Below are 10938 nucleotides of genomic sequence, written 5' to 3'. Positions count from 1 at the left end.
ACCAAATGTAAGTCTCAAAATTAATTATTTTTTTTTTACCCAACAAGTACAGTTAATTGCTTAATTAGGAATTATAACAGCTGTACTGTAAGAAAGAAGAACCACTAATTAAAAATGTAAGAGAGACAGGACATAAAATGCAATTTCTCTGCTGGTCTTTCCTATCTAATGCCACTCTAAAAGGAATACTCCTATTAGATGCCTATATAAGACTAAAATTCACTGAAAAAAATTCTTCCTTCGTAGTAAGCATCTCATTCATCCCATCAATGATAATGCAAATACCTTGCCTTCTATGAAAAAAACAGCAGAGGAAGAGTTAGTGGCCTCCTTTTTTCTCCATAGTTTTGTATGGAAACAAGAGGTACACATTATCTGTCTATTCATTCATCTTGTTTTTCTTAGCTGTAAATGAGCAAATTTTATAGGCTTTAAGTAGCAGGAGCTGCAGTGATGACCTATACGGGAAGAGGTCATGAACTGCCCATGTGCCAGTCAAAATTGGCTCCAGCCTGTCCCAGATGAGATAAAAATGGTGGAAAAAACTTCGGTCCACTGGAGGAGCACACAGCATCCCTGCTCAGACATATTTAAGACAGAGGCAGGTGTGAGGGGCTGGAAACACACTTGGTGGGGATGGGGCACGCCAAGCCAAAAGGCAGTAGGGATGTGCCCAAGGAGCTGTGACTGTGGGCAAACCACAGCAGGACAGAGACACCCCTGAGGGACAGCAGCCATGGGTGACCCACAGAAGGGCAGGGACACCCCTGAAGGACTGTAGCCACTAGCGACCCACAGCAGGGCAGGAAGACCCCTAAGGGACTGTGGCTTACAGGTGATCCACACAGTCATCACTGACACAGACTAGCAGACAGGAGCCATCACACAGACCACCTCATCCTCCTGGCTGCCCATCACCATACCAGAAGTGTTTGCACGGACTGAGTACAACTCGCGGCAAAATAAGTGCAGTTGGACTGGGGCAGGGGGGGACCAGATGTTTACGGAAGTGTGTGTCTAATTGCTTGTCATTTTCTTCTTCTCAACGCTCAAAACAGTGATCAGACATTCATGTTGGCTTGCAATAAATTATCTCAAGTAAAATTCCCCAACTCTAGATTGTCTCACTGACTGTATTACCTTAAATTTTAATCCAGTGACATAGTTCTACCAAATTTGAGAGCGACTGAGTTCCCAAAGATATTACAGCTGTTGTGGTACTCAGTAAATGGGGAGGACCAGGAGATAGAAAGGTAGGAATAATCTCTGTTAAATCCCTGACTGATGGTAGAACAGGGAGACTTCACATGTTATTCACTTTGACAACAGCCAGCAGGCCATTCAGCACATGCATTCTTTGGAATAAGCACAAGCTTTGTTTGGAATAAGCCAGAGCACATGATGCTTTTCGCCCAGCTAACAGATGCAAAAGGAAGCTGAAGGTACTACAAGCATGTGTTTTCAAAAGGACATGAGAAAGAAATGTGAAAAACTGCAGTGGGATTCAAAGGATATAAGAGGACTGAATGTATAGTGATATAAGGGGTACTACTGTTTTAGAAAGCCCTAGGGAGAACCAAGGGTACTACTAAAAGATCCCAAAGAAAGAGGGAGAGAGCAAAAAGCTGGATTTTACAGCGGCAGGATGTAAGGGACATATGATACAAAAAAAAAAATCAAAGAAAACATACCTCATTACTTCTCGCTGAACAAAGTATTGCACTGCTCTAACAACAGAGCATTAACATAGAAAATGGGAGATATGGGTTATCTTCTCAACGTGAAGACATACACTTTAATTCCATGGCGCTCTAGCTACCAAGGATGGGCAGAGAATGGGGTACCACTCACCCTTCCTGCAGCTGCTGCTGTAGGTAGTCAGGAATGTAAGACACCTGGGACCAAGTATGCCACCATGGGAAGTTTGCCTTCACATCCTTGTTCCCAAGAATGCTTACTTTCTCTGCAAGACCTACTCCTACCTCTTTCAGATTTTGCTGTAAAATGACAGAAAATTATCTTTGGTGCCAATTATGGCAGCTTCCTTCATCACTCACTTGCTAATTATTTTTTTCTAACAATTTTGATACTACTCTCATTCTGCCCTTACTGTTGGCAAGATGGTCCCTGTAAGGCTGTGCTACATTTTTAACTTTTACTGGGAAGAAAAAAAAAAAAGAAGTATTTTACCAATAGAATATTTTAACAAACTAATTAGTATGAACTTGAAAGCTATTAACTTATTGAAAAAGCTATTAACATATTTTCATTACGCTATCTCGCAAATTAAATATTATCTGTGAGACTCTAGAATCAGGTCTTTATTCTGAGAGGAAATGTCTCTGCTAAGGAGATTAATTTTTTTTTTTTTTTAAATTAGAAAAATAAGGTAACTTGACAAATGTGTATATGTTTCCCTCGCCGATATAAGTGGTGTTTGTTGTACAGCAAATGTTTAAAGACATCAGACTTTACCCAATTCTAAACCCTACTATTTCAGCTCCCCAAGTGACAAATCCTTACTTTTTGGCTCGCATGCTTTTATGCTTGTCCCAGAGTGCACCTTTCATTTTTGTTAAACCAGGGAAAGAATTATACATATGGATGTCAAAAAAATGTTGTGTCCACTTCAAAAATGAAGTACATAGGAAATGCTTTGTCCTTATTAAAAGTGAGGAAATGTTTTGCTTAAAAGTGTAAACCTCATCACAATTTAACACAAAGGTTTGAAATAAGGCATATGGGAAGAACTATCTCAATACTGTGCTTTCATTAACCCTGCAGAAATTCTCCCACCTTTGGCCAAGTTGTGAATCTCTGCAAATTATATTTTGCATATGCTCAGGAGAAAGTTCATTCCAAAAGCAAAAGTCTCTTAAAAAAAAAATATCCCCACTGAGTATTCTCCAAGCTGGAGATGAAGGAGCTAATCCAGCCCTTTGTAGCTGCCTCTGTTCCAGGCTGTTACAATGCCAAAGACAAGAATAGACAGCAAGGGAACATTTCCTTCTGTGCCCTTTGTTCCTTCACTAATTGAGCACTGAGAGTTCACAGATGAGAGAAGCATAAAAGAGGGAAGAAAGACCAAAGACAATTAGGTAGATTAGACAGACAACTGCTACTGGAACAATGATACAAAAGGTCAGAGGGAAAAAAAAAAGAAAACCAAACAGCAAAAGGGGGAGAAACTAAGATGAGACAGTTATAGACCTGTACTTGCTCATGAAGGACAATTATCAAAGTCAGGACAGAACGTAAGGTGAGGATATGGGTTAAGCAAGATTAGGAAAGATGCCAGGGAAAGAAAAGCTGTGTTAAACAAGAGGGACACAGACAGATGGGGTCAGCTGAGAGGAAGTAGAGTCCAATTCTGTACCGATATAATACATCCTGCTCAGAAACTAGAACTCAGTCTGAGTTTACAATCTCAACAGTCTTCAGTGGTCAGCAAAGCATGTGCTTTAAAAACCTCTAGAAGTTGTCCTCTATATAGATTATTATCATTAGTACTCTCAAATTAAATAACAGATGTTTGTATTATCACAATGAACTATGGGAAGATCAATATAATTCCACATCATGGAATTTTTTTTTTAGTTGGCTTCACTTAAAAACTTAGCAGTTTATATTGATAAAACTACAATTTTTCTGAGTGATAGTTTTCTAACTGGATAATATTATTTCCCAAATTACTTCTATCCCTTCCTTCATGTCATAAATCACAACCGGAGAAGCACTAGTATTATATCTACAACTGACAAAGAGTTGAGCTGGCACCACCAGTAACAGGGTAAATATTTTTTAAAGATCTTTTTAGTGCTTTGCAGGAAATATCACCATCACTGCCCCAAGCCAATAAATAATCCTGTTGCTGGATAAAACACATGCTGAATTTGTCCTTCCACAGAAAAATAAAATCTTACTGAATAAACCTGAGATACCAAGATCCCTCTGATCGTACATAATGAGGTGAAAAAATTAATCTGTTTAATTCCCTTACCAAATACAAAGTCATTTAAGAAAAATATCCTTCACAGTAAGCCAATTAAAAAAAAAAAATCAATATTGTAAAAGCCGTCTTTGTATTTATCATGTTTTCCCATTCTAGATAATCAGAAAGATAAGAAGGAGACCTGTTTTGATGAATGTGGCCCCATTTTTTTCATTCAAATTTTTTTATATTATTTTTCATTGGGAGGGTCATGAAAGAGCATGCCTTCTTCCTTAGTTGCGTGCAACACTAAACTGAAGTTTCCAGAGAAGTTTAGATTTTAATGTTGATCTTTGTATTATCATCAAATATAATATAGACACACTGTAGTGTCCCTGCTCTCATGAAAACCTACACAATGTAGGAGACACCTGTGCTTTGAGAATCAAGTTAGTGTACATAGTGCTGCAAAGATCTAAAGGGACAAAGGATGCCAAGAATTTAAAGTGGCAATCTTAAAATGAGAAGGATACTTACTAAAAGATGGTCTCCCCATAAGAAAATGAGAGAGACCCAAATAAGAAAAACTGTGCACCTCGCTTATCTCTAGCTGTTGTTCTGAAGAAGAATCTTAAGTCTCGTATCAGAGAAACGTTGACTGCAAAGCACAGAAAGCAAATTTGTTGCATTAATAGGTACCATTTTAAACAGTTACTTTTCAGATTAAAACTATATTTTACAGTGATGCAAAGAACTGCAAAGCTCAAAAGAGAGATTATACGACAGAATGGGTACTCTTCAGTTTAAGAAATATTTCTATTGCTCTCCAAGGAGATTTATTTCATCCACCATATAGCATGTGACAAGAGTTACGCTGATCCTTCACTGGGACCTAAGTACCCCAATAGTTTTTACATTACCATGCACCACAATAGCAATCCCTGACATTGGTTGTAAGTGTCAGACAGAGCCTTCATTAATTGTCATCATCTTTAAGACGTAAAAGAAACCGTCTCTTCTTGCATGTTATTACACAAAAAGTCTACATGTTATCTATATACAGCAAGTGCAAAAATATTTTGTCCTGTAATAATAATCATTTAGAATATATGGCATAGAAAGTGTACTATTGTTAAACTGTCAGTCAAAACCCTTGTGATACAAGGATAGAACATCACATCCATCTATAACAGCCTTTTCTGTCAGTCAAACGTGTTGTTCTATACAAATCTAGCATCAATTTGATTTTTAAATTGGCAGAGGCTGTAAAACATTATTCTGATGTGATACCAATGTGATCTAAGTTGCTGTTGATATCAGAATACAACACAAGTTTCCTCTCAAATCCAGTTCTGCTTCTGCTTTTAAGCATCTGCGTAACTTAGATGATTTTGCATATATAAGTACAAGAACAGTCAAATGAAATTTTTTCTTTCATTACATGCTGAAGAAATGTTTGGTGATAATCTCTTCTACTTTGAAATAAACCATAATTTGAAAAGTCTGTATCAGGGTGATGAAATCATTATTAATATGTACCCTACAAAACCCAACAAATACTCCTGTTTATCCATCACATAACTTCATTCAGAATCAGATTAGTCCCTTTATCCCAGCTATGAATAACTGTGGCTTATGAAAATTGAGTTAAAGAGCACTGAATTCCTACAGCATTTTTCTGTGACATTAGCCGTAGAATGAACTGAAGTGGACAAACTATTCACTCACAAAAGAATGCAGAGCTGGACTCTGTTTCTTGTCCCATTGCAAAACTGAACACAAATAAAAGGACAGATGAAATTTAAATTTGATTATAAAAAAATAGAAGAGTAAGTCAAGACAAGCTCTTTTTAGCCTGTTCCCATGCACACCTTGAGGTCTGCAATTTTTGTACTAATGTACTGATTTTTCTACCTGGGTTCAACACAACCTAGAGAAAGCATATCAAATCAATCTCTCCATAGAACACTAAAAAATTTAACCATCCATTTTCTTCCATCTTTGAAGTGTGCAAATAGAGGTAATAAAGAGTACAGATTACCAAAAGCAACGTTAGGTTTTTATGTCTCCCCCCCCATTATTAATTTCATATAGGAATCATTAATCTAGAGTGATTTATTAGCATACTTGCCATTATTTGGGCATATGCAATGTAGCAGACCTTTTTCATGGGCATAATCAGTGACTTTTTATACTTGGCATACACAACAACTTTATGGAACACTACCTAATGATTGACAAGATTCTAAAATCCTCAAGAGCTCTGGGGGCAAGTTCAAACAAATTGCTACTGAGATGATATCACCAATCTCTTTTCCGCTTGGGGCAACTTCAAACGAATTGCTACTGAGATGGTATCACCAATCTGTTTTGCACTTGCACTGTTTCAGTAATACCTACAGTCAAAAGTCAAGGGTGCCAATGCCTAAATCATCCCAGTTTTCAGAACACTAAAGCTTACAACTGTTAGTGAAGGCACAGTACTATGAAACAGAGAGGCTAAAATGCAAGCTCGTGCTTTAGTTTACCAACCCAACTACCTTTTTACAGAACTGAGGTAAACAGCTGGCTACAGTCAACCTCAGTATACCAGCATTAGAACTAAATTATGTTGAGAACTACTCAACAGTAGTTTTCAAAAACAGGCTAAAACCAAAAAAAATCCCAATACCTTGCTTTTGTTCTCAGCTTCAACACCTTAACTTCCCAGTAAACCACCTAATGTTTTTATGACTCAGTTAAAATGTAACTATTATATCTCAAAAAAACCTCTTATAAGGTCTGACTATTTCATTCATGAAAATGATGAATACTTAATATAAAAGTGATTTGTAAGGCAATCAAGAGTTTACACATAAAAATTAAACATAGGTAATTAATGCAATTTATATTTATTACAATATTTACTTAGGTAGTATATCAAATAAGGCTAAAAAAAAGGCAGCATGTGTATTGGTACTGTATACAGTCTTTCCATTATGAGAAAACTGTAATCTACCCAGCACAGTGCATTGTATATATTCCATTGCTCAGCCTTATAACATTCCATGTGGCCAACCACATTATGCTAACTGCTTCTGTTTATGTGCTTTTTAACTTAAGATAGGGGAAAAAACCTACTCAATCTCAATTACCATTTTAAACATTTGAACTGGTATTTGAAAGCTGGTCTACAATGAAAGAGTCTCGACAAGGTAACTATACAAATTACAGAATCACAGAATGATTGAGGTTGGAACAGAACTCTGGAGGTCATCTTGTCCAACCCCCCCCCACTCAAATCAGGTTGTTAAGAGCTGCGTCCAGTTGAGTTTTAACTATCTCCAGGGATGGAGACTCCACAACCTGTCTGGGCAACGTGCTCCAGTATTCAGTCACCCCTAAAATATGGGGGATAGAATAAAATCACTCACTCTCAGTCAACCAGTATACTGTAAAAAATAATATAAGCATAGTTATGCTGGAAAAAGAAAAAAACATCTAAATCCTTTTGAAGATGTTGCTTATTCTGCTTAAAAAACAGGTCTATAAATAATAGCAAAAATAGACTTTTTTTTTTTCCAGTAGAAGCTTCCTTCAGGAGAGGGCAAGTGCTTGGTACTATAAAAAAACATAGGACACAATCCCTGCCTCTGGGAGTTTACAGCATGCCGTCAAAGCAAAATTTAGGACAAAGAACCTCAAGTACATAGAAACACACCTGAAAACTTGGAAATTAAAGGTATGCAGTTTGCCAGGGCTAAAAGATAGAACTGTTCCTTTTTTTTTTTTTTTTTATGGATAAGTATACATATAAAAACTGAAATGAGCTAAATTTTGTTTCAATTTTCAACTTTAACAATATTCTACATAGCCTTAATGTAACACTGATAAGAATAATTATTTCTTCTTTAGATGGAAAGAGTAATGGAGAGATAATCACAAATTACTAAAACACCAAGGAAATTAATGTTTGAAATTCATGTGAGGAAGAAAATTTTGATCAAACTGTACCATATATTCTATACACTGGAGTCAAATGTAAGGAAGTATGTTTACAAAACCATTCACAAGATTTTTCCAGGTATTTCAAATTACAGAGCTAAAGATATTACCATCACAGTCTCAGTGGAAATTTGCTGCTTTCTATCAGAGACCAAGAACCACATAAGGGCAAAACCAGAAAGGATGCAAGATCTTTCTGTTACTTCACAAACAGCAAAACTGAACCATGAAACTGAGTTTATATAATACCTTAATCTGACAAAAGAAAAAAAACAACCAACCAGACAACTTCAAATGTGGAGGTTACCACATAAATGTTCTTTTCCTCCAGAATGTAAATATTAACATTCATTCTTTCCTCAAATTTATATCTTCAAAGAAGACTACATCATTGTTGATTTTCAAACATATGGAAATAGTCATGGAATATAGCACACAAATTTTCACAGTGACAGTCAAATTCTAATCATTATTTTGACTGATAAAAATATCTAATGTCTGTACAATGCAAATTTGCCCACTGTACAATCTCTTGCACCAAAAACCATACCAAGTATTTTTCAGTACCAGTGCACTACCTTATGCATCATAAACTATGGAACAGAATCAGTTCTCTCAACAGATCTGTATCTCCACCAGGGCTTCTGGTGGCTATATCGGGTACATACTACAATTTTTTTCTCCTCCTGTGCTGTCATGATTATGCCAGCAAAATACAGTTGGATGTACCAATCTTAAAATTTCAAAGCACAGAACAGATATTAATTCATGTCTATAACACTAAGAAGCAAGCAGGTATTTTACATACCGGGAAATCAAAGAAAGGTGAAGTGCTTTGTCTAAAGGCACTTGGAAGAAACGAGTAACAAAGCCATAATTAAAATTCAACATCAAGCTTCATGTTAATCCTCTAGACCTAACTGCCTTTTTCAAAGTGCATGATTTGGAACATCAAAAATAAGAATCAATTCAGTCACTTTTCTCAATACATGCTTTAATGATAAAATAAAACACCGCATTCAGCTTCTTCCTCTGTATTGGCACGAACAGTCATCCTTCTTAGGAATCAAATTCATGAAATCATTTTGGATTAAAAAAAAAAACATTAAAAAGGAAGCCAAGTTACAGATAAAATTTAAATTCCACATTTGATTTAGCCTCTACCTCTGCATACTGACAGACTCACAGGAAAACACACATACGTGCCAGGTATGCCAGTATACCAATTTGCACTAGACTGATTTAATTAGTTTGCTTTCAATGCAAAGGTGCAGCACCTCAGCAATTATGAGACCGTTAATACAACAGAGCATAACAGCACCTTCAGAGATCTTCATCTAACCTCTAGGCACACATATAACTCCCATTAAGGCTAATGGGAGTCACATGTGTGCATCCAAGGGAGAAGAGACCCATTAAAACTGATACAACATATCCATTAATCTTCAGGTCACTCTTAAGGTCAAACATTATAAAAATGTTTATGAATAGTACTTACTAGGTATGCACAGTGGCTACTTTGGTTTTAGGACAGACCTGTGAGCAGTTAAGGCCATGGAAAATGTCTGCTTTAAAAGCATCACCATGTTTCAAGTAGTGGCACGGAAATTTGAGAGTGCTTTTCCGTAGTCAGAGAGGACATTCCTCTATCATCTTCTGCAAGAATTAGAAGGATAGACATGACAGGGCAGGTTAGACACGAATGAAAACCTTGGACAAAGGTATGCTTTAGCTTTTCATTTTTCTTCCATGCCCAACTTTCTTCATATTTGAGTCTCTTAGTTATGGTTTTCTGCTTCAGGAAGAACATTTAACTGCAGTGACTAAATTCCTGATCTGTGCAGTCTGCTAATAAGATTTTGATTACTGAATCACCAGCAAACCACAACAATTCAAGCACTGCTTGTAGGGAGGAAGGGGTGGGTTTAGTTTTTAAAAGAGAAAGGTAACCTTAGTTTGCTACTCATTTCATTCTGCGTGTCTGAAAACTCCCTTTTTCACTACTGTAGTATAGTTTAAGCAAGCATGCTCTTTTCCAGCTTAGAAAAAGCTAAGGCTATCCAGTCTGTAAAACTGATCTGATCAGCAATGAATTTGCTGTCTTGATCCACATTGAGTCCTGGAGAAGAGAGATTTCTTAGCAGCATGGGGGCCAGTTGATCTCCATATTAACAGAGCAGAAGGAACAGTGGGAGGGAATGTGAGTGTCAGATGAGTACAGAAATGAGGACAAACTTCAGATATTAACTACCCCTATTTGTTTACTGTTTCTTTCGGGAACTGGAGTGAATGAGGAAAGGTGGCTTCATCAAGGGTTACTCATGAACTATTCTGAACTCGTCTTCCACAACTCGTGTCAGAACTCCTTATTCTGCACGAGACTTGTTCAGCACTCTCCAATTACGCTTCCTGTTACAGGCTCTGTTGGTATTCCAAGCACTGACAACTTAGCACTGCAAGCTTTTGTTCAGAGACCTCATGTGACAGACATAGATGGTCAGCTGCATCTGGAGTGTCAGGTCAAAACACAGGTAAGAGGCTGGAGAACAACCTCTCACCTAGAAAGCATGGCCCCCAGAGACAGTGACAACATCAGCCCCACTAAGATATAGCACATTGCTTCAGTCTTGAGTTGCAGGTCTTCTATTGCCTTTCTCTGGTATGCCCATGTCACACAGACTCTCACTTCACAAGGTTTTAAAATGCTGCCATAGCTTTTTACAGTGCACTGCACAAGGAATTGTTTTTCTTTATTTCTAGTTCAAATATTCAATGATAAATAAATGATAACAAACAGAAGATTAATTCAATGATTCAATTAAACGAATTACTCCTCAGAAGAAATAAATGATTGTCTTTTTCTTTTTTTTTTTTTTTCAAAAACCTTGGTGTATGTGGTAGACAATATAAACATTTGGGGGTGATTTTTTTTCCTTTATTAGTAGTCATAAGCCTTCTACTACAATGTCTTTCTGTGAAACAAATGAGCTGCCCTAGCTCAAAAGATAAAGTTACCTCATTTT

Source organism: Buteo buteo, chromosome 3, assembly GCF_964188355.1.
Source record: "Buteo buteo chromosome 3, bButBut1.hap1.1, whole genome shotgun sequence".
NCBI lineage: Eukaryota > Metazoa > Chordata > Aves > Accipitriformes > Accipitridae > Buteo > Buteo buteo.
This window is presented reverse-complemented; position numbering follows the sequence as displayed.